At 45.4% G+C, this 25,606-nt stretch overlaps 1 protein-coding gene across 17 annotated transcripts in view; it reads right to left on the bottom strand.

The window, feature by feature from the left end:
• The window catches only part of FGD3 (FYVE, RhoGEF and PH domain containing 3), a 65,453-nt gene extending 40,429 nt beyond the window's left edge, over positions 1 to 25,024 (bottom strand). For 15 of the 17 annotated variants that reach the window (XR_015169238.1, XR_015169239.1, XR_015169236.1 and 12 more), the window contains exon 1: positions 1,116 to 1,157. The gene's annotated coding sequence lies outside the window, so the exon portion shown is untranslated. Of the gene's footprint in view, positions 1 to 1,115; positions 1,158 to 24,658 lie in introns of those variants that run through there. The other 2 variants (XM_086414438.1, XM_086414433.1) reach the window with 2 other exon arrangements.
• Between the last annotated feature and the right edge of the window lie 582 nt (positions 25,025 to 25,606).

Raw genomic sequence — 25,606 nt, 5'->3', positions numbered from 1 at the left:
CATGGTCTGGGGCAAGTGATGGGCCTCAGTTTCTCTGTGGCCCTCAGCTTCCTCTCCTAAAAGAGTGGTGGAGCAAAGTCACCGTGGGATTTGTCTGAGGACTAGTGTGAGTAACAGCAGAGCTTCCCTGAGCACACCCAGCCTCCCAGGGCTGTGCTCACCTCTGGAGCCTGGTACCACTCAGATCCCACTTCACATATGGGAAAGTTGGGTGGTAGAATCAGTGGCCCATAGTCACAGAGCTGGGGGAGGGACTGCAAGCCAAATGTCCCCGTGGGCCATGAACATCACCAGGATACCAGCTACCTGCTGCCACATACTCCTCGGTTCCCTCCTCCAGTGAAAACCCCAGACCCATCTTTCCACCTCCCAAGGGGAATCCACAGCACCTCACTGACCCCGAGAAACTGTAAACGGGCTGATGGTCTGCAATCAGAGGGACTCCCACACTGCAAACGCCACAGGGTCCTGGGAGCCTAGTGCTCTGGGTACAGTCGTGCCCTAGAACATGCCCCCTCAGTACAACCAGCACAAACACAGCTGCCTCTGGTACCCCATGGCTCCCCATCACCCTCCCCGATGTCAAGGTGGCCTGGCCACCTCCCGGAGGTCAAGGTGGCCTGGCCACCACCCTGCACTCTCTGGGCACAGTATGAGGTTCGGAAGAGGCCCTGACAGGCTCAGTCTTCCCTCCTAGCAGCCCATCATAGACAGGCCCTGTCAGGACCTAAAATGCAGATTGCAGCGGAATCTTCTGAAGCCCCACAGTCTCTAGGGACTGTGTTTGGGACCACTTATCCTTCCTCCATAGGTCCAGTCTATTCGGGGACCCCGGCCCTCAAGTTCATCTTTGCTAGAGTCTAAACTGCCACAGGACACTCAGCAGTGTGCTCACTCACTGCTCAACGACTTGCTACAAATCATGCCAGAGGCACCACAGGAAGACAAAAGGGACACAAGACACCGCTCGGCGCCACCACGGCAGCTTCCTGCCTTACAGACATCCGACCCCAAATGACTACTGCTCTCAACTTTCCCTGACCCCAGAAGTGCCCCTTACGGGACCAGCAGAGGCTCTCTGGGCTGGCAAAGACCCCAGAGCCAGCACCACTCACCTGTCTTCTGTGGCGCACGTACTTCTCTCCAGGACTGACTTCAGGCAGCAGCAAAACACAACTTCCTTTTGCTGGTTTTCGCAATATGGGTCACTAAACGATAGTGCATTTGCATTTCCGCACTGGTTCTTCCCTTGCCTCACATACAAAAAGATACAGCCCCAACCGGCTGGAATGCTGTCCGAGGACCAGGCGATGCTGGCCGCAAGGTGGTTTAAAGTTTAACAGACTGCTCTGCGTGCCCCAAGTGGTTCCGGGTGTGGAGGCTACAGCCGTCCTGCCTCTGCCTCTATCTGTTTTTCTAAGCAGACTTCCAGGTGCCCGTCTCTCAAACCTTCAGAGAGGGGGCACTCAGTGGGTATCTAGTGGGTTCAGTGCCTGAGTTGGAGAAGGCAATGGCACCCCACTCCAGTACTCTTGCCTGGAAAGTCCCATGGATGGAGGAGCATGGTAGGCTGCAGTCCATGGGGTCGCTAAGGGTCGGACACGACTGAGCGACTTCACTTTCACTTTTCACTTTCATGCATTGGTGGAGGAAATGGCAACCCACTCCAGTGTTCTTGCCTGGAGAATCCCAGGGATGAGGGAGCCAGGTGGGCTGCCGTCTATGGGGTCGCACAGAGTTGGACACAATTGAAGTGCCTTAGCAGCAGCAGCAGCAGCAGCAGTGCCTGAGTAGTGGGGTTGGCTCCAGACCATACAGGCTGTGGCTCCTAGATCAAAGAAAAGGCCCAATGGGCCACCAGAGGCTTTCTTGAATTTTCTTGGATGGGAACAATGAAAATGGCCATAAACTGTTGGAAAATTGAAAGTGGATTGTTTCAAGGTGCTCCCAGGGGTGAAGCCAGTCGCCACCTCCACCCCAATTTCCTGAGGAGACCTGTTCCATATTTGATGATCTGGCTGCTCCAGCCAGATCCAGCCCTTCCTAGCACCTACAGAGAGGGCTCCATGACTTTTAGAGTGAAAAGTAAATATATGAAGATACAAGATTGCTACAAGGCTTAGACCACAAATTCTGGTCCAGTTTAAATGACGGATTCTTCATCCAGCCTTATATGTTTTTTAAAAAGCAAAGAGATTTCTCTGGACCTTGGTTTCCATGTTGTATGGGGGTCACAATAGAGCCCCCTCAGAGGCAGTACCTCACACACAGGGATCATGTGAGTATAACGAATGAGACCATTGAAGGGGCCAGTTAATGAGATAATTTCTCCAGTCCACACTGACCCCCCTTGGCAGATCACACAGCCATGTTTCTCCATGGGTTTCCAAGGGATGCCCACACCAGCTGGAGAGGGGATTTGCTTCCACCCTCTGTTCTTCTAAATATTTACCAGTTGTTTGGAAGGGGGTAGTCTGAGAGATGCTACCCACTTTCACCTCCAGATAGTCTTCCTTTCAACCAAAGACTTGAAGAATTCTACGACTAAGACACTGATAAGCTCTTGCTCACCTCCATGACTCATTGCAGTGAAATCCACCATGTGCCAGGCCCTACGGATAGGACCACCTTGGACCCAGGTCCAGCTCCAGAATACATGAGTGCATCTTCTCCAGGAATCTGAAGACCAACGTTAAGATAAGTTCCACCTGGCCCCCAGCCATTACTGTGGACTCAGAGCAGCTCAGTCAGCAGGTGATGGAAAAGAGGGCAGCCTATGTCTCAGAGGTACCTGGTTTCATATCCTGGCTGATGGGGTGTGTCACCTCCATACATCACTAAGCCCCTTGGAGCCCCAATTCTTCTCATAAAATGGAGATAATACAGGATGCATGGTTGGAGTTTTGTGAGGAAAGAGAGCCTGGCCTGGGGTAGATCAATTATCCAAGTGCTTCCAGTCCAGGCTGGCAAGGACAGTGCCTGCCACCATCGCCCAGCACAGCCCTTCCCCTTGTTGACATCCCTAAGGCAGAAGACTGGCAAGGGGACCTCATCAGGACCTGGAGACCCAAGCCCAGATCTCTGCTGTACAGAAATGGCCCAAGAAGGCAGAGATGAAGCCTGGCAGCACAGCAGCAGACCAAGTGTAATGATCCATGGGTCATGTGGTGGTGGAATATGCTGAAAAGAAGAACGGGGGTAAAGTGCCCTCTCATCCTGGGTGGGGGAGGAGATTCTCCACTGGGATGTGGGTGACCCCCTCCAACAAGAAGCATGTTTGTGGCAGCCATGCCCCAAGAGGGATCTTGGTGACCCCGCTCTGCTGCAGCTGTGCCCACTTTGAATAGGGTTGATGCAGTAATGCAGTCAATAGGACACTGCAGAAATATCAAGGGTAACTTCTGAGGCCAGGTCAGTCATCACACTGCAGCTTCTGCCTTTCTCTCTTGGGGTACTTACTCTGGGGGAGCCAGCCACCATATCATGATGATGCTCAAGCTGCTCTGCGGAGAGCCCCATGTGGGGAGGAGCTGGGCCCTCAGCCAGCAGCCAGCACCAACTTGCCATGAGGTCGTGAATCACCTGGAAGGGCACCTCTGGCCCCAGTCAAGTCTTTGGGTAAGACTACGACCTCACTAAAGTCTCCAAGCCAGAGACAAACTGTACCAAAATTCCTGACTCACCAAAACTGAGTTGGTAAGTGTTGTCTTATGTCACTCAGTTTTGGACATTTCATTAGGCAATAGATAGATCCGTTATGCAATGATATGAAATGGTCATCAGGAAATGCACGAAGGGTGACTTATGGTCAGGGGGCATCAGCCCAAAGTGGAGAGATGACTGCAGGGTATTAACGGCACACTGTCCTATTTCTCTATCCAATTATTCCATTAATGACCTGGTGGTTCAAACTGTGTCCTCATCCCTGAAGGGTTCCCTGGTAACAATGGTGAAGGCTCTGCCATTCACTCTCCATGACCCTGAATAGCTTCATGAGTCAGAGGCTCTTCAGCGGAAGGCCAGGTTCCCCAAACAGCATCCCTCTGCCCATCCATCCTCCCCCAAGCTGCTTGCCACACAGGAAGCAGCGCTGATCATGAGGGCTCTCCCACATGGTCCCTGCTTTACCCCAGAAACTCCCAGCCCCACCTAGCACAACAGCTGGCAAAGACTGAGGGACAGCCCATCCAAGGAAGGCAGAGGAACCCTGAAAGCTGTCACTAAAAGGGAACTTGTGTAATCAAAGCCTGGGGAGAGTAGGTGAGCAGAGACCTTTCTACCAGGGAAGTATCCATTCATTTCACTCAAGAGGTGATCCAAAGGGAGAGAGCCCCAAGCCAGCCAAGAGAAACTGGTCTGGGGGACGGTGAATGGGGCCCAGCCCATATCCTGATGTGGGGCTGCTGGTTAGCGCCCAAGCCCACACAGAGGAGGATATGACAGTCTCTTGGAATAAGGGACTGGTCAGAGAGGAACCCTGGAAGATCTCATGATTTGACTTCTTCTGTGTTATGATTCCTACTCATCTTGTGTGAAACTCATAGAATTTAAGCTACATTAAATAACTCAAGATGCAGTCACAGTGGCAAATGTGAATTTCCGTATTAGTTGTTTTGAATGTACAACATAGGACTCTGAGTGTCTAAGTGTAATACATTGAGAGTGTCAACAGAGATAAGGCACTTGTTTGGTAGCATCCTAGGAAAGACTGGGAACAGAAGGGGTGACTTTGACTCCATATATTTGACTCCATATACTTTGACTCCATATATTTGTTTGATAGAGACAAGACCCCCGGAGTAACTGTTACACCTACTGACTGACTTCTTAAAAGCTCAGACCACTAAGCCAAATGACTTAATGCCTCTTTGCTGGAGGACCCAAGTCCACACTGCTGAGTGCTGTTCCAGATGGCCCTGCCAGAGGCTCTGCAGGAGGAAAGCCACTTCCCACTCACGCTTGGTCAAGGGACCCACTGCTGGCCCAGAGACTGATGCTCATGCTGAGATACCTCCTTCCGGGACTTTCTCCTGGAGTTATTTGTTACCCCCTTTCCTATTTTCTCCCTACTTTGACTAAACTGTTTTGTAACCTGATGGTGTGCAATAAGCTGAGTGACTTGTGAGGTGAGTGTTGGTTGCATTTTGTGTGCCTCCAATCCTGTGATTGTTACCTGGCCTTACTGCTGTGCCCTCAACAAACAGGTCTGCACAAAGAACAGTGGAAAGAGTGAAGAAAGAGATCTTGGGTGGTAAAATTTAGGGTTTATGGAGTCTCTCCATATATTTGTTTATCTCTCTGTATATTAGTTTCCTGCTCAAACCTGAACTCCATGATTCACTGTTTACTCCAGGAGTGTATACACCTGTTGTGTCCCAGCTCAAGGGACACAGAGGTCATCCAAAACGGGTATTTTTATAGTATAGGATATTAAACATAAAACAGCCACATATAGTTGTGTCTTATCCGCACTTATTTGAGCGTGAGGAATATGGAGCAGTACTGAGAGTGAAGTGACCACATCTTATTACTCCCAACCTCCCCTGTGGATGGTGGGCTGTGTTGCCAGCCCTGGGCAATGGGAATGACATGCTCCCTTCAGGCTTGGCCTCTCAAAAACTGTTCTCAAAATCTTCCAGTTTGCTCTTCCCCGTATGCCAGGCAAATGCACAGAAGTTGGGCCAGTAGCCATCAGATGAAGGGGACTGGACTCCAGACTGTCGACGAGCTAAGCTGGACTGTGTCTCCCATAACTCCTTCTCTGTGGGGACGTGAGTTAGGGATGGTCACAGGGGAAATTTGCACAATATCTGGGAGATGAAAGTGAAGCAATGCCTCCCTTTCTGAAGGTCACTGTGATTAGATGAGAGAGACCCAAACAAGAGCCCTAGAAGATTCCAGTTCATCCCAGTCCTCTCTGCTCTCTGTCCAGCTCTACATCTCCCAAATAATCACCAGTGCCCCTTCATGGTTCTTGTCTGCTGGTACCCCTGCCAGCAGACCCTTCTCTCCTAGCTGGTATTTACTAAGCACATACCTGAGCCAGATTCCGCCTGGACTGGATTTGTGAGAAACTTGGCACCCATTGGCCCACCCCAAATGCTGCTCAGAATCAGATCAACTGCCAGGGTCCTCTGATCATGCAGAAGTTTCACTGGCTGTGGACATCTGATGGCCCCAGCACATGCAGAATCAAACATGTGGTCAAGCTTCACTGAGGTTTTCCTGCAGACAGGGGACAACAAAAGCACTAGCTCCAGGCAAAAATCACCTCTCACCTGTACTGTATGTGGCACTGAGCTTTGAGATCATAACTGAGCCCATATGAGATTCTGAAGATGTTTAAGACGCTTTTCCGTGGGAACAAATTCAGATTTTACTCACGGTTACCAGCAATGGAAAAGCGCCTGCTAGAAAAGGGGAGGCCTAGCCCACCCACATACATTCTGAGTGGGCACTCAAAGATCTCAAATCCTCTGACCATAGCAGGGTAGAGAACAGAGGCTCCAGTTTCCTTGTCACCAGGAAGCGGCAGGGCTGGGAGTAGCTCCATCCTCTCGCCTGTACTGATCAGAGCTGAACTAGCTCTTGCTGTCCTGCAGTACTGTAGGTGTAAGCAGCCTCTCCTGGGACACTCTTGTGAGCTATCAGATGTCCATTCTGGACCATGGGCATTGAACAATCACTGCTTTGGTACCGGGAAACTTGGAATACACCCGGGGCAGCCACTCTTCTGGATGGTCCAAGAGCTGTCAGCTCCACTGTTCTCCCATCAGAGACCCTACTCTCAGCATTGCTACTGGCCCCCTGTATGTGCCCCCTCACCTCCTCCCCACAGTCCCCCTGTGTCCTTGGGGATCAGAACCACACAGTCAATACCACTTCAGCGTCCCTGATGAGGTATCCTCTGCCATCACAGTGACCCAGAGCGGGCATCAGCAAATCCCTTCTAACGAGCCAGGCAGCAGGCAGCTCCTACTGCACAGCAGTGCAAAACCAAGAAAAGGGCCTGCAAAGTCTGACCAACAGGGGAAAGTACCATTGTTCCAGCACATTTAGAAATTTTGTCAGAACACTGAAAATCTCTCACTGTTGCTATAAATATAGAAAGATGAAAAATAGTAAAACCAACATTTATTCATTATGTTGTGCTGCTGCTGCTAAGTCACTTCAGTCGTGTCCGACTCTGTGCGACCCCATAGATGGCAGCCCACTAGGCTCCCCCGTCTCTGGGATTCTCCAGGCAAGAACACTGGAGTGGGTTGCCATTTCCTTCTCCAATGCATGAAAGTGAAAAGTGAAAGGGAAGTCCCTCAGTGGAGTCTGACTCTTCACAATCCCATGCCATTAAAAACATTAAGAATTAAGGTGCTTTATTTCTTCATATAAAAAGTTACATTGTTAAAAAAAAAACTTATAAAAAGAGAAACTAATTCTCTCTTCAATTGCTCAATCTGTTACAATTGCTCTGTTGTAACAAATGTACCACTCTGGTGGGAGAGGTTGTTAATGGAAAGCTATGCACCACTACCTTGTTGATGAGAAAGCTATGTATGTTCAGGGGTGGGGAATATATTGGAATATCCCTTTTCCCTCTTAACAGTGCTGTGAAAGTAAAACCAGTCTAAAATTTTTTTAAATTTAAAAATCCAATATAGTAAATAAAATATGATACCCCAGATTGAATGCTGGTGAAATCTGACTACAAACTGTAGTTTGTAGTATTCTACCAATGCCAATTTCTTGACAAATGGAACCTGGTTTTGTAGATGCCCATGTTGTGGCAAGCTGGGTGAAGGGTATAGGAATTTATATTATCTTTTCAGCTTGTCTGTACATCTAAAACTATTCCATAATCTAGGGATTATAAATTCAGTACTGAATATTTTAATGAGATGGAACAATCCTGTTGTAAGGCCATGAGAAAGTTAGCTTTCTCTCAAAATCTTGTCTCTTATGACATTTCGCATTCTAAATAACTATCTGGTTCATGTGTCAGTGAGGCAGCAGGAAAGACAAAAGGATGATAAAAAAAACAGCTACCAAATGTAAAAAAATGTATTTACTGTTAATTTGACTCAACCTAAATTTGGTTTATTGCAAGATGGTTCAATTTTTTAATTTTTTTAAGATTCAGATGGCTGATCTGATCTGCCATCAGATGAGCCACTATCATTTGGGCCAGATGAGGATGCTGTGAAATGATTCAGAACCCAATAGCTCTGGGCAAAGGTTAGGAACAGATAATCACAGAAAAGGAGAAGTGGCTCCACCTCACATGTAATGAGGGAACTACAGATTACAGCTACAACTGTGATAACTTTCTTCCCAGTTAGACGGGCAAAGACTGAGGGAGGAGGGAAGTGAGGCCTGGGAGGAGGCTCTTTCCACCTGGCTGGTGGGAGAGTGAAACGGCACATCTGCCCTTTGACCTGGCATTCACCTCTCTGATGAATGCGGGCATTCTGCAGCACAGTTCTGCAGACACACCTGCACAAGTACAGCAGCCTGCGTCAGGCTGCTAAGAGGAAGGCTGGAAACAACCAAGACCCACCTAGGAGGGACCTGCTGGTAAACCACGTGGCCACCTGCCAACTGCAGAGGGGAATTTGCACAATGAGGGGGATCTGGCAAAACTGCCTTAAAGGACGATGCAGCTAGTCACTAAAATGGAATGACCAGAGCCTGAGTGACACAAGAGGAAGTCTCTAGCCACAAAATGTTCCATCTGTGAGCTCTGAAAGTTGTTTTTTTTTTTTTTTTGAAGATGGTTCTGACCGAAAAAAGTCTGCCTATATATACAGAGAGAAAGAGGGATTAAATATGGGAAAATGTTGACACTTGCTGAATCAATTCTTATAATTTTTCTGTAAATTTGAAAATGTCTAAAAGCAGTTTAAAATGGGCTGTCTATACAGAACAAGAGGAAAGGGATGGATGAAGATGGGGTAGGAGTGAGATTTCTCTTGTATCATTTTATTTTTCTAGCCATATAATCATTGTAGCCATTTTTTCATTTAATCACTTTCTTAGAATAAGATAATTAAAACAAACAAACGAATTCTACTTCCTCATATGGTTCGTCTCCATGACAAAGCACAGAAGCAAGACATGAGATAGCACTCCAGAGGCACCAAACACTGGAGGTCGACTTGGAAAGGGGCAGTATAGGGCCTGGGGTGCACCATTCCCCTGCTCCGCACCATCTTGGGGAAAGCAGTCTGGAGCCTCGACCAAAACAAGGATGGCAACACACAGCTTATACCTCCTCCCACCCAGCCGTGCCCACTCCAGGTGTCAATCCTTCATGCTCACACAGATGAGAAAGGACATGCAGTACAGTCATAATTGTAATAGGTGAAAATTGGAGGTGTTCTGGATGTCCACCAACAGAGAACTAGTTCAATAGATTACCACAGCACAGGTCTTACTATAAAATATAAAATGATTTAATTTATTAAGTAAAATGATCACTATAATAATATTAAATTCAAAATCAAGACACTGTGATGATATTGGCATTGTTGTCATTCAGTCAACAACAAAAGAGTTGTTTGACTCTTTGCGACCCCATGGACTACAGCACGCTGGGCTTCTCTGTCCTTCACTCTCTCCCAGCATATTGGCATACAGATAGAGAAGTAGGTCAATGGAACAGAATAGAGTCCAGAAATGGACTCACATTCACTTGGTCAGCTGATTTTCAGTGAAAGTGCCAACAGCTGTCAATGAGAAAGGAAAACCTTCTCAACAAGCTGGACTAATTGGTTATCTATATGGAAAAATGAACCTTAACTCACCACTCACACCACACATGTGAAAATAACTAGAAGTGAATCACAGTCTTAACTGCAAACACCAAAACTAAAACTGAATAGGAGAAAACATACATGCATTCGAAATAAGCAACAATGTCTTAGGCTAGAAAAGACACTAGCCATACAATAAAAACTTGACAAATGAACTTCATCAACATGAACAACCTGTGCTCATCAAAAGGCTCCCTAACCAGAAGGGAAAGAGACACGTGTACCCCAATGTTCATCACAGCACTGTTTATAATAGCCAGGACATGGAAGCAACCTAGATGTCCATCAGCAGATGAATGGATAAGAAAGCTGTGGTACATATACACAATGGAGTATTACTCAGCCATTAAAAAGAATACATTTGAATCAGTTCTAATGAGGTGGATAAAACTGGAGCCTATTATACAGAGTGAAGTAAGCCAGAAGGAAAAACATAAATACAGTATACTAACACATATATATGGAATTTAGGAAGATGGTAACAATAACCTGGTGTACGAGACAGCAAAAGAGACACTGATGTATAGAACAGTCTTATGGACTCTGTGGGAGAGGGAGAGGGTGGGAAGATTTGGGAGAATGACATTGAAACATGTAAAATATCATGTAAGAAACGAGTTGCCAGTCCAGGTTCGATACACGATACTGGATGCTTGGGGCTAGTGCACTGGGACGACCCAGAGGGATGGTATGGGGAGGGAGGAGGGAGGAGGGTTCAGGATGGGGAACACATGTATACCTGTGGTGGATTCATTTTGATATTTGGCAAAACTAATACAATTATGTAAAGTTTAAAAATAAAATAAAATTAAAAATAAAAAAATAAAAAAGTAATATGGATGATATTGAAAATTAAAAAAAAAAGAAAATGAAAAGGCAAGTCATAAACACAAAGAAAACATTTGTAATATATCTACCTGACAAATGACTTGTATCCAGACTATTTAAAGAATTCCTACAAAGACAGTATGGAGATTCCTCAAAAAACTGAGAGTAGAACTACCATATGACCCAGCAATCCCACTACTTAGCATATATCCTGAGGAAACCAAAATTGAAAAAGGCACATGTACCCCAATGTTCGCTGCAGCACCATTTACAATAGCTAGGATATGGAAGCAACCTAGATGTCCATCATCAGATGAATGGATAAAGAAGCTGTGGTACATATATACAATGGAATATTACTCAGCCATAAAAAGGAATGCATTTGAGTCAGTTCTGATAAGGTGGATGAACCTAGAGCCTATTATACAGAGTGAAGTAAGTCAGAAAGAGAAAAACAAATATTGTATTAGTTTAGTTCAATCACTCAGTTGTGTCCGACTCTTTGCAACCCCATGAATCACAGCACGCCAGGGCTCCCTGTCCGTCACCAACTCCCAGAGTCTACTCAAACTCATGTCCATCGAGTCAGTGATGCCATCCAGCCGTCTCATCCTCTGTCGTCCCCTTTTCCTCCTGCTCCCAATCCCTCCCAGCATCAGAGTCTTTTCCAATGAGTCAACTCTTCGCATGAGGTGGCCAAAGTATTGGAGTTTCAACTTTAGCATCATTCCTTCCAAAGAACACCCAGGACTGATCTCCTTTAGAATGGACTGGTTAGACCTCCTTGCAGTCCAAGGGACTCTCAAGAGTCTTCTCCAACACCACAGTTCAAAAGCATCAATTCTTTACATTTCTCTTGTTTGATATAGATAGCAGCCTTTGGTTCTATCACTAGCATTGCAAGTAAAAAGAGAAAAAAAAAAAAAAAAAAAAAAGCATCAATTCTTTGGCACTCAGCTTTCTTCACAGTCTCATAACCATATGTGACCACTGGAAAAACCATAGCCTTGACTAGACAGACCTTTATTGGCAAAGAAATGTCTCTGCTTTTCAATATGCTATCTAGGTTGGTCATAACTTTCCCTTCAAGGAGTAAATGTCTTTTAATTTCATGGCTGCAATCACCATCTGCAGTGATTTTGGAGCCCCCAAAAATAAAGTCTGACACTGTTTCCACTGTTTCCCCATCTATTTCCCATGAAGTAACACACATATATGGAATCTAGAAAGATGGTACAGATGAACCTATTTATAGGACAACAATAGAGACAGACATAGAGAACAGACTTATGGACACAGGTCGGCAGTGGGGGAGGAAGGACAGGTTGGGACAAATGGAGAGAGTAACATGGAAGCATATATACTACCATGTGTAAAACAGATAACTAATGGGAATTTACTGTATGACTCAGGGAACTCAAACTGGAGCTCTGTAACAACCTAGAGGAGTGGGATGGGGGGTGGAGGTGGGAAGGAGGTTAAAGAGGGAGGGGTCACATGTATATCTATGACTGACTCGTGTTAATGTATGGCAGAGGTCAACACAATATTGTGAAGCAATTTTCCTTCAGCTAACGGTAAGTTAAAAGAAAAAAAAAGATTCCTACAAATCAAATAAGAAAAAAAGGCAAGTGATCTAATGAAAACAATTTTTTGAGGAAAGACTAAAGTAAGTACTCAACTAAGTTATTTAAATAGACAAAAAGCACACAGGAAAGTGCTCAACATCACCTGCCATCAGGGAAATGCAAATTAATTTCACAATGAGATATCACCATGCCCCACCAGAAGGGCTACAATGTAAAAGACTGAGAATACTAAGTGTTGACAAGAATGCTGAGCAAACAAATCTCATATAGTGTTGGTGGAAGCATAAAATTTTACAACTGCTTTGGAAAACTGCTTGGAATTTTCTTATGAAGTTAAACATACATTTGCCCTAAGACCCAACAATGGCACTCCTAGGGGGTCTACCCAAGAGAAAACATTTGTCCACACAAAGACCTCCATTTTTGTCACAAAAGTCTATAGAAGCCCTGTTCATAATAGTTCAAAACTGGAAAAAGACCCAAGTGGCCACAGGAGAATGAATAAATGAAGGGTGGTATAGCCATAATATGAAGCAAAAAGGAATGAATTACTGACATAACCGATGATATGGATGTATCTCAAAATAAGCCAAGCAGAAAAGGCTGGTTTTGATGAAGTTCAAGAACAGGCAGTACTAGTCTATGAAGTTGAAGTAGTGATAATCTCTGGGGCTCTGGGTTGAGAGGGTGGGTATTAGTTTGCTTGAGCTGCCATGACGAAATACCATAGAAACAATAACAAAAATTTATTATCTCATAGTTTCGGAGGTTAAAGTCTGAGATTCATGTGTCAGTAGGGCTGGTTTCTCCTGAGGCCTTTTCCATGGCTTGGAGATGACAGTCTTCTCTCTGCATCCTTACATGGCGTTTCATCTATTTGTGTGTGTCTATATCCTAATCTCTTCTTCTTATAAAGACACCAGTCATATTGGATTAGGGTTACCACTTGCAAGACCTCATTTTAATTTAATTATACCTCTATAAAGGCTCAATCGCCAAATACAGTAACATTCTGAGGTACTGAAGATTAGGATTTTAACATGTAAATTTTGTGGGACACAATACAGCCCATAGTTCTCCTTAAGAATGAGAATGAGGCAAGGATATCTGCATTCTTATTCATCAGAGTGGTAGATTCCTTAGCTAGCTCAATAAAGGCAAGGAACTAAAATGTATCCATAACAGAATGGGAGAAATAAAAATGTCCATATTTACAGATGACATGATTGTCTACAAAGAAAATTTCAAGAATCTACATCATACTCAATGGTGAAAAGCTGAAAGCATTTACTCTAAGATCAGGAACAAGACAAGAATGCCCATTCTCACTACTTTTGGGCAACACAGTATTGGAAGTCCTAGCCACAGCAATTAGACAAGAAAGAGAAACAAAATGAATCCAAACTGGAAAGAAAGAAGTAAAGCTGTCACTGTTTAAAGATGACATGATACTATATATAGTAAATCCCCTACATACAAATAGTCAAGCTGCAAACTTTCAAAGATATGAATGTGCATTCCCTCAACATCAGGGGCGAATTAAAGTGAAACTTGCCCTCCATCTCCTATTGCTGGTGATCCTTCAGCCCTACCATCTCTCACCTCCTCTACCTCCTCCAGTTAATGATTCTTCTTGTCTGTTCACTCGATGCCAGACCCAGTATGCTAGCTGTTGTACTGTACTTTTCAGTTACTGTAAGATTTAAAAATGTTTTATTTTGTGTGTTTATTTTCATGTATCATTTATGTGAAAAGTATTATAAACTTATTACAGTACAGTACTATATAGCCACACAATTGCACTCATCTCACATGCTAGTAAAGTAATGCTCAAAATTCTCCAAGCCAGGCTTCAGCAATACGTGAACCATGAACTTCCTGATGCTCAAGCTGGTTTTAGAAAAGGCAGAGGAACCAGAGATCAAATTGCCAACATCCGCTGGATCATGGAAAAAGCAAGAGAGTTCCAGAAAAACATCTATTTCTGCTTTATTGACTATGCCAAAGCCTTTGACTGTGTGGATCACAATAAACTGTGGGAAATTCTGAAAGAGATGAGAATACCAGACCACCTGACCTGCCTCTTGAGAAATCTATGCAGGTCAGGAAGCAACAGTTAGAACTGGACATGGAACAACAGACTGGTTCCAAATAGGAAAAGGAGTATGTCAAGGCTGTATATTGTCACCCTCCTTATTTAACTTATATGCAGAGAACATCATGAGAAATGCTAGGCTGGAAGAAACACAAGCTGGAATCAAGATTGCCGGGAGAAATATCAATAACCTCAGATATGCATATGACACCACCCTTATGGCAGAAAGTGAAGAAGAACTAAAAAGCCTCTTGATGAAAGTGAAAGTGGAGAGTGAAAAAGTTGGCTTAAAGCTCAACATTCAGAAAACGAAGATCATGGCATCCGGTCCCATCACTTCATGGGAAATAAATGGGGAAACAGTGGAAACAGTGTCAGACTTTATTTTTTTGGGCTCCAAAATCACTGCAGATGGTGACTGCAGCAAGGAAATTAAAAGACACTTACTCCTTGGAAGGAAAGTTATGACCAACCTAGATAGCATATTGAAAAGCAGAGACATTACTTTGCCAACAAAGGTCCATCTAGTCAAGGCTATGGTTTTTCCTGTGGTCATGTATGGATGTGAGAGTTGGACTGTGAAGAAGGCTGAGTGCCAAAGAATTGATGCTTTTGAACTGTGGTGTTGGAGAAGACTCTTGAGAGTCCCTTGGACTGCAAGGAGATCCAACCAGTCCATTCTGAAGGAAATCAGCCCTGGGATTTCTTTGGAAGGACTGATGCTAAAGCTGAAACTCCAGTACTTTGGCCACCTCATGCAAAGAGTTGACTCATTGGAAAAGACTCTGATGCTGGGAGGGATTGGGGGCAGGAGGAGAAGTGGATGACAGAGGATGAGATGACTGTATGGCATCACCGACTCAATGGACGTGAGTCTGAGTGAACTCCGGGTGTTGGTGATGGACAAGGAGGCCTGGCGTGCTGCGATTCATGGGGCCGCAAAGAGTCGGACACGACTGAGCGACTGAACTGAACTATATGGCCCATTGTGTTAGTTGGGTACTCAACTAAAATAAACACACAAAATAAAGAAAACATTTTTAACTTCACAGTAACTGAAAAGTACATACAACAGCTAGCATACTGGGTCTGGCATCGAGTGAACAGACAAGAAGAATCATTAACTGGAGGAGGTAGAGGAGGTGAGAGATGGTAGGGCTGAAGGATCACCAGCAATAGGAGATGGAGGGCAAGTTTCACTTTAATTCGCCCCTGATGTTGAGGGAATGCACATTCATATCTTTGAAAGTTTGCAGCTTGACTATTTGTATGTAGGGGATTTACTATATATAGTATCATGTCATCTTTAAACAGTGACAGCTTTACTTCTTTCTTTCCAGTTTGGATTCATTTTGTTTCTCTTTCTTGTCTAATTGCTGTGGCTAGGACTTCCAATACTGTGTTGCCCAAAAGTAGTGAGAATGGGCATTCTTGTCTTGTTCCTGATCTTAGAGTAAATGCTTTCAGCTTTTCACCATTGAGTATGATGTAGAAAACTAAGATCATTGCATCTGGTCCCATCACTTCACAGCAAATAGATGGGGAAACAATGGAAACAGTGACAGACTTTATTTTGGGGAGGTCCAAAATCACTGTAGCTGGTGACTGCAGCCATGAAATTAAAAGACGCTTACTCCTTGGAAGAAAAGTTATGACCAACTTAGACAGCATATTAAAAAGCAGAGACATTACTTTGCCAACAAAGGTCTGTCTAGTCAAGGCTATGGGTTTTCCAGTAGTCATGTATGGATGTGAGAGTTGGACTATAAAGAAAACTGAGTGCCAAAGAATTGATGCTTTTGAACTATGGTGTTGGAGAAGACTCTTGAGAGTCCTTTGGACTGCAAGGAGATCCAACCAGTCCATCCTAAAGGAAATCAGTCCTGAATATTCATTGGAAGGACTGATGTTGAAGCTGAAACTTCAGTATTTTGGCCATGTGATGGGAAGAACTGACTCATTGGAAAAGACCCTGATGCTGGGAAAGATTGAAGGTAGGAGGAGAAGGGGACGACAGAGGATGAGATGGTTGGATGACATCACTGACTCAACAGACATGAGTTTGAGCAAGCTCCGGGAGTTGGTGATGGACAGGGAAGCCTGGCGTGCTGCAGTTCATGAGGTCACAAAGAGTTGGACACGAGTGAACGTCTGAACTGCACTGAGGCTAACTTTGTTGGACTTATGAACAAATTGGACTTATGAACATACTCTCAGAATGGAGTTTGTTTGTATGTAGGAAACTTACTTTATAAAAAATCCTAAAGATACCACCAAAAAGCTATGGGAACTAGTAAATGAATTCAGTAACGTTGCTGGATATGGAATTAATATACAGGAATTGGTTGGATTCCTATATGGTCACAATGAACTATCAGAAAGAGAACTTAAGAAAACAAACCCATTTATAATTTCATTAAAAAGAACAAAAGCACCCAAGAATAAATCTAAATAAGGAGGTAAAAGATCCATACTCAAAAAACTCTAAACATGATGAAAGAAATTTAAGGCAACACAAATGGAAAGATATACTGTGCTCCTGGACTAGAAGAATTAATATTGTTAAAATAATCATTCTACCCAGGGCAATCTACACATTCACTGCAATCTCTATGAAAATATCATTGTTATTTTTCACAGAAAAAGAACAAATAATTCTAAAGTTTGTACGGAAACACAAAAGACCCTGAATAGCAAAAACAATCTTGAGAGAGAACATAGTTGAAATTATCAGGTTCCCTGACTTCAGACTATACTACAAAGCTACAGTAATCAAAGCTGTATGGTACAGGCACAAAAACAGCCACAAAGATCAATAGAACAGAATAGAGAGCCCAGAAATGAACCCACACTTAAATGATCAATTACTCTATGGCAAAGGAAGCAAGAATATACAATAGGTAAAAGATAGCCCAATAAATGACGTTAGGAAAACTGGACAGCTAAGTGCAAAAGAACCAAAGTGAACTATGTTACACCATATAGTAAAATAAATGCAAAACGGTCTAAAGGTTTAAATGTAAGACCTGAAACCATAAAATTCTTAGAAGAAAACATAGACAGTATCCTCTTTGACATCAGTCTTAGAAATATTTATTGGATATGTCTCCTCAAGCAAGAGAAACAAAAGCAAAAATAAGCACAGGAAGTTGCATCAAATTAAAAAGCTTTTGCACAGTGAAGGAAGCTATCCACAAAATGAAAATCTTGCCTACTGAATGGGAGGAGATATTTACAAACCATATATCTGATAAGGGGTTAATATCCAAAAGATACAAAAAAACTCAAAACTCAACATCACCCTGATTAAAAAAATGGGAAGAAGACTTGAATAGAATTTTTTTCTCCAAAGACATACAGATGGTCAACAGACACATGAAAAGATGGTCAACATTACTAATCATCAGGGAAATGCAAGTAAAAACCATAAAGAGATATTACCTCACATCTGTCAGAATGGCTGTTATCAAAAAGATAACAAATAACAAGTGTTTTAGGAAGGATGTGGAGAAAAGGGAACCCTCATGCTCTGTTGGTGAGAAAGTAAACTTGTGCAGCCACTATGAAAAACAGTAAAAGAATTAAATATAGAACTCAAAAAATTAAATACAGAACTACCATATCATCCAGCAATTCTACTCCTGGGCATTTTTCTGAGAAAAACAAAAACACTAATTTGGACACTCCTATAAACATAGGAGCATTGCTGCATATAAACTGCAGCATTATTTATAATGGCCAAGATATGGAAGCAAACTAAATATTCCATGATAGATGAATGGATAAAGAAGATATGATAGAGACAGACAGATAGAGATATATACACAGATAGAGATATATACACAATGGAATATATATATATACACACACACACATACAAAATGAAAAATTTTTTCAATCAGATAGAGATATATACACAATGGAATATATATATATATATATATACATATACACACACAAAATGAAAACTTTTTTCAATCACTAAGTCATGTCTGCTCCGTGGACTGCATCTCACCAGGCTTCCCTGTCCTTTACTATCTCCTAGAGTCTGTTCAAATTCATGTCTTTGAGTTGGTGATGTTATCTAACCATCGCCACCCTATTCTCCTTTTGCCTTCGATCTTTACCATCATCAGGGTCTTTTTCAATTAGTTGGCCCTTTACATCAGGTGGCCAAAGCATTGGAGCTTCAGCTATAGCATCAGTCTTTCCAATGAATATCCAGGGTTGATTTCTTTTAGAATTGACTGGTGTGAACTCCTTGCTGTCCAAGGAACTCTCAAACATCTTCTCCAGCACCACAATTCAAAAGCATCAGTTCTTCAGTGTTCAGCGTTCTTTTATGGTCCAACTCTCACATCCATACACGACTACTGGAAAAACCATAGCTTTGACTATACTGACCTTTGTTGGCAGAGTGATGTCTCTGCTTTTTGATACGCTGTCTAGGTTTGTCATAGCTATTCCTCCAAGGAGCAAACATCTTTTAATTTCATGGCTCCAGTCACCATGAATGAAATGTTACTCAGCCATAAAAAAGATGAAACCTTACCATTTCCAATAACACGTTTAGACTTTCAGAGTATTATGCTAAGTGAAATCATTTGGAAGGAGAGAAACACTGGCACAAGTGGGTCCTGTGCCTGTGCCTCTTCCACTCACCGGTCCCATGGGACACACAGCAGCAGGCACTGGGGGCACTGCCAGGCCCCAAGGATGGGACACAGTGTCCAACACTGTACTTCCTTCAACAAGCTGGGCAACATCACCAAAACAGCTGGACGGGAGGCTGGGATGAGAATCCAAGAAGCTTTGGATAGGGGGGGCAACTTTGTCAGCTTTCAGGCCCCAATGACAAATTCTGATGAATATTCCACTTATCAGTAGACAAGACCCAGGAAAGGAAGAGGGAAATCTTTCCAGGCCCACATAAATCTTGCCACTTTCAGGTGGTGAGCTTCTGGGTTTCCTCTTCTCAACGCTTCTCAGTAATATCTAAATTTCTATGAAGAACATGTATTATATTTGCAATTGGGAGAAAAGCCAACCTATTTAAAAATAAGCTAATAAAATCTCCATGCTCTTTCAAGATTCAAAACTTCCAGTCATTACAGAGTCAGAGCCAGCTGTCTCCATGTCTGTTTACGTATGGAAATTTTAATTTCTACTTAGCTGTCCTAAATCTCTCTGAGGAAAAATGTGGTCAAGCAATTCCAAAAGAAAGGACTCTGAATGTAATTCTGCTTTCCGAGAACATGTTTTTGCAAAAAGCTTTCTAGATTGCTCTAAACTGAAAGTATGTTTTGTTCAAAGGCAGAAAATTTTTCCTAAACTTGAGGAACTTCACCCATTTGCACCATCAATCAGGCAGCTAGGAGGGTGAACACAGGTCCTGAGAGGCCACATCCTGGCCAGATGACAGTGGGGGAGCCCCTTCACCCCAACGCGAGGCTACAGGGACTCCCTGGGAAAATTGTATGTCAGATGCCAAGGTGGAGGCAGTGAGGAGCTGATTAATCATCACTCACTTTACTTTTCTTATTTATTTTTTAAAAGAAGACTTGCTCTAAAAATATTTGACAGTTTAGTCATCTCAGCCAAGAGGAGCCTTTGGCATCGCACTGGAGAAGCAATCTCGGCCTCAAGCCCTTAGATGAAGTGGCATTTAAGAGCTTTCCAGACAGGACAGGATAATTACAGAGAGGCCCTGGCATAGGCTGCAGTGACATTCAAGCCTGAAGTGGAAGCAACCTCTTATCTTTAACAAAGAGCTCTGATGATCGACACTGAAAGGAAAGTGCTGTGTCTGGGACGCTTTTTTTTTTTTTAACCCTGTAAGAAAAAAAAATGTCATTGTGTAAATAAAGAGCTACATGAAGGAGTAAGGAAATAAGAGTGGCCTTGCCCCACTCTTCAGGTCCAGGTGTCTGGATACAGAGTGATTCCAACATTGTTCTGGCAACTGCACAGCCTCAAGCAGAACATGGCTGAGCCCAGGGAGATTAGGGTCTCCTCTGCATGCTCAGGCTCCACCCACATCAGAGTTGGCCTGGTGGCATTTGCACAGTCACTTGGACTCTTTCTTTCCTGTTCAGTTCCTTCATCTTTGCTCCTGATCAACCAAAGGCAGTTCAGAACGCAACAGCTCTGCTTATTTAGAGGGCTTCCTTTCAGGGCACTGATATGCTGGCAGCTCTGGGAGAAGATAGCTAGAGAGAACTGGAATCTACTCACAGCACCACTGTCCTAGTAAAAAAAAAAAAAAAAAAACGAGTGAAGGGAGGGAAGAATGAGGGGAGGGAAAGGGGAGAGGACCTAAGTGTCCCTTAGCAGGGCTCTGAAGCGGAGGGACAGGCCTTCCCTGATGGCTCAGATGGTGAAGAATCTGCCTGCAATGCGAGAGATCTGGGTTCCGTTTCTGGGTTGGGAAGATTCTCTGGAGGAGGGCATGGAAACCCACTCCAGTATTCTTGCCTGGAGATCCCCATTGACAGAGGAGCCTGGTGGGCTACAGTTCATGGGGTTGGACACCACTGAGTGACTAAGCACAGCACGAAGCTGAGGGACAGTCTCAGGAGGCAATATCGGGCTGGGAGCATCTGCCTACTCCTGCAATTGATTATTTTTTAGGCAGCATAGTTTATTTTGCAGACAAAATTTTTTGAAGCTTGGTTTAAGACAGAGGATGATGGGGAGAAGAGACAGCAGTTGCCCACTTTGCCACAGAAGCTCTTAGGCTCCTCATATATGTAGGGAGTGGGGAAGCGAGGGAGGAGCTTCTCAGCAGCAGGTCCTGACTTTAGGAAGAAAGGCTACCATTTCAGCTGTTCCCGAGGATACTCCCTGCACGTGATGTATCCCCACAGGAGGACACTGGCTAGACCCCATCCACACCAGGGTTCCTTGACCAATCATCTAGGACAAAACAGTAACAGCCATGCTCTCCTGCACCCATTTTTGGAGAAGCAGCACAGGCTGCTGAAAAGTCACAGCCTGCTGATCAGGAGGCCCCAAGCTTATATTTAGAGGCCTGCAGTTTTATCCAATTTGCAGTCAGAGCAGCAGCTATGAGGGGTCCTTTAGACATGATGTTAAGAACATGGGAGTAGACAGCTATAACCCCACATCTGCATGGGATGCCAGTTTATTTTAGGAGACTCTAAATTCAGCATAAGATGCATTCAACAAAAAATTCTGGCCTCATCCAGCACAGTCCTCCTGGAATATTCTGAGATATAAAATAATGTACCAGGAGAACACAGGCCTTCCCTGTTCATCTATTCAAGCATATATCACTAGTAACTTCTCATTTTTAAAATCCCCAATTGGATCTCTAGCAAGTCCATTGGAATTCTCTCAAAACACACTCGACAGAGCTCTCACCCCAGAGCCAGGCCAAGGTGGAGTGAGCCATCTGCTCCCATGCTGTCCCCTCTCCCTTGTTCCTGCAGGGGGCAGAAAGCTGGGAGGGGCAGCCAGGAGGGTGGGTGGTCATTTAAGGGCTCCCACTCCTCAGACCCCCTCTGAGTGGGCTCCTTGGGTGTGTTTCTGGGTTCCACTCTTTAGACTAAAGAATGCTCACAGGTTCTAATAAGTCATAAGAATCTGACCTGGAAGTAGGGCGAGGACTTGGACTAAACTGGCCAAATTGAGCTCACTGGTGCAGAGCCCTCCGCTCTCCCCTACCTTCTTTCAACACCCAGGTTCTTGCAAGGGTGGGCCCAAGTCCAGAACTCCTATACAACTCGATCATGCGGCTTCACACTCCACCCTTCGACACACTCACGAGTTCTGTCTGCAAATACATCCAGCTCTTATGAAAGGTGGGAGAGAAGGAGAGAGGGAAAGGAGGAAGGAGGAAAAGGAGGGAAAGGGAGAGAACAGAGAAGGAGGGAAGTCAACTAGTTGGTTCGTAGTTGGGTAGTGACTGACTGGGGGCTTCCCAGGTGCTGCTAGTGGTATAGAACCTGCCCACCAATGCAGGAGACATAAGAGATCTGGGTTCGATCCCTGGGTTGGGACGATCCCCTGGAGGAGGGCATGGCAACCCACTCCAGTATTCTTGCCTGGAGAATCCCATGGACAGAGGAGCCTGGCGGGCTGCAGTCCACAGGGTCACACAGAGTCAGACACGACTGAGCGACTGAGCATACACACATGCACACAGTGACTGGCTAGTCAGTTAGTCGAGCTCTAACAGGGATCTTGCCTGTGGCCCCGGGGCAGCAGATGGCTGACAGCCTCTCAGTGAGCATGGAGTGAGGACAGGAGGACCACGTTCCTTGGCAGCATGTGGAGGGCACGGGTGCAGCAGTGTACACAGGGGGCGGGTTCTGGCCCAGAAGGCATGGCTTCTCGGTTCTTCCCAGACAGACTGCTGCAAACACAGGTGCCTCACCTCTCACTGGACACAGTTGGACCACATAGACACCTGGTGGCCTCGGGTGGGCTGGGAATGCTGAGCTGTGGGTGTCCCGGATGTCCGGATGTCCCGGAGAAGGTGGATGCCCCCAAAGCTAGCCTGAAGCTATAGGAGTGAGGCAGAACTGGTGCCCAAGAGCTTGGGTAGGGTGTCCCCTCAGTCCGGGCAGATGCTTCAGTCAGACAGGCTGCATCTGCCGCAGAGTGCACCCCTCAGCTCCTTTCATACATACTAAGCACCACTGGACACCTGGGAGAACTGAAGCACTGGTGGTGTGTGCTCCCCCCGCCCACACGGCAGGCAGATGTGTCCTGCTCTGAGCCCCCCAGACCTGTGTGAGCTGGTCTGTTCCTGGTGCCTAGGGCAGGGCCAGGCCCCCCACAGCCCTAACTGAGGTCACCGAGCGAGCCACTAAGGGCCGGAGGATGAGCTGTCAAGATCCCCCAAAGTGCAGATGAGGAAACACGCCCAACCCAAGCTCTGCCTGATGGGTTCTCTGTGCCAGTGGGATCCAGCCCAACCTGGCTTGCCCGTCACCCTCTTGTCTACACAGAGCAGGCCCTGCATCCAAAGACAGCTGGCCTTCAGCTGACCAACTGGCTAGACACGGAAGGAAAAGCCACAAAATAAGCCTGCACAATATCACCTCTCGTGAACAGCCTATCTGGGGTTGAGGTGAGCTGCTGTCATTTGAATTGAGTCTGAGCACATGTGCGCACAGACCCCCCTCACCGACTCACTCTTTTTACTTCAAGCTAATTCAAGCTGTGATGCTGCATCCCCCAGTCACCCTAGAAACCCACAATGACAGCTTAGACCTTCTCACTGTCCTGATTCATAGATGTAGACAGGGAACACACCATCAAAGAGCCAGGGACAGCCTGGGGTCACCAAGAACCTGGGAATAAGCACTTTACACTCTCTTTAAAGAAAAAAATCCCCTTATCCACATTTATCTGAAGGGCTGGTTTTCCTAATCTAGAAGAAAGTAAGTGAGAAAGAGAAAGAAATAATAAGACAACTCTGGAACCTAAAATGAAGGTTACTAAGTGACAGAAGCCAATCTGAAAAGGTAACATACTGTATGAGTCCAACAGTGTGACATTCTGGAAAAATTACTGGAGTTAGGACTTGCCGGGGTTTAAGGGAGGAGGGATGACTAGGTGGAGTACAAAGGATTTTTAGGGCAGTGAAACTACACTGTGCAATACTATAAAGGTGGATACCTGCTATTTGTCCAAGCCCACCGAACGTTCACACCTAGAGTGAACCCTAATGTAAAACGTGGACTCTGGGTGATCATGATGTGTTGAAGTAGGTTCATCAGTTGTAACAGACGCACCATCCTGGTGAGGGAGGCTGATAATGGGGGAGGTAGGGAGAAGCAGCTGGGAGTTATATGAGAAATCTCTGTACCTGCCCCTCAGTTTTGCTGTGAACCTAAAACTAAAATAACAAGTCTACTTAAAAAAAAAAAGACAATCCTGACATATGAAATCCCTGTTATCATGGCAACCTCATGCAGGGGTATTTCTAAAGCACCCAGTCTATTCCCTTCCCATCCATTTAAAAAGGGGGAAAAAAGAAAGAGTGGGGTGAGGGTGAGGGAAATTCAGAATTAAACCAGGTCCCATCACAGAACCCAACATTCTGCATTTGTTCAAAAAATACTCTGGACAATTTTGTTCAAGAGCCAGGGACCCCTCAGCAAAGCCAGCCCAGGCTGTCAGCCTAGACCCTGGTGCGGTCAAATGGAGGCAGACCCCTCCTCAAGTCACACAGCAGGAGCGCTCCAACCCAGCCCGACAACCCCGGAGAATACAGCACCCAAGGAGCCCAGGGAAGTGACACCCAGGACTTCAACACCACCCGAAACGAGAAAAACTCTCCCCTTTTCAGACATTGGTCTACTCACCGCCTTCCCTTGGCGAGCAAACCCATGAAACTCACAAACAAGCAGAGCCAGGGGGTACCCACAGGCCTGGGCAGCCCCATTGGCCACTCCTGCCTGGGACAGCTTGCTGCCTGAGACCCCAAGCAGGTCACCAAGGAGCAGGATGTCACCCCAGTCTCCCACGCTGGGGTGCCGCGGGCCTCCTCCTTCTGGGCACGCTGTGCTGTGGGCAGTTAGTCCAGGGTGAGGCTGGCAGGAACCCCACGAGCTCGGGGCTGGTGGTCTGGAGTGGCCCTGCCTCCCTGTTCCAGGCCTCAAGGGGCCCCAGTGGCACCCACGGCAGCCTCTTTTCTTCTCTGTCTAATCTCACAGCTGCAGGGAGACGCTGAGCCCTGACAAAGCCCGCCTGCTCCTCCAGAGCCAGCAGGAGGGGTGAGGGGAGTGCAGCCCGCAGCCCGCAGCCTGGGATGCCGACTGTCACCATGGTAACAGGAAGGGTGGGGGAGGGTGGGCGAGGAGCTGGTGGGACCTGTAGGGCCAGGGAGTCTCTACAACCATGGGCAAAGGAGGAGGCCCTGGCAGGCTGTGAGGGGCCTTGTTTCTTGTTCTGAACACCTCTGCCACCCACCTTCTCTCTTGCAGACTTTTTTAGAAGATTCTGTGGCAACAGGGCATTTAAAATGCTTCATCACCACAATGATGTAGTGTGCGGACATTTAACACATGCCTACAAGGAATACTCATCTGCTTAAAGAGTCCTTTGTTTGGAGACTATGGGTGTAGGGGGTGTGTGTGCCTCTCACATTCAGGCTTGCCTCCACACTCACATTTTACGCTCATACCTGCCTGCACCCCTCATTTGGAGAATGCTAACTGAAGCCTGGATCCTCAGGGTGTGTCAGCTCCCCTGAGCCCTGTCCGTGAATGTGACACAGACTTACTTGTTTGTTTCCAGCTGTGCACCTGTAA

This window comes from Bos grunniens, chromosome 8, assembly GCF_055505025.1.
Source record: "Bos grunniens cultivar Pamir isolate PY7600 chromosome 8, Bosgru_T2T1.0, whole genome shotgun sequence".
In the NCBI taxonomy this organism is placed as follows: Eukaryota; Metazoa; Chordata; class Mammalia; order Artiodactyla; family Bovidae; genus Bos; species Bos grunniens.
The sequence above is the reverse complement of the archived record's forward strand: the minus strand, read 5'-3'. Positions and strand labels throughout refer to the sequence as shown.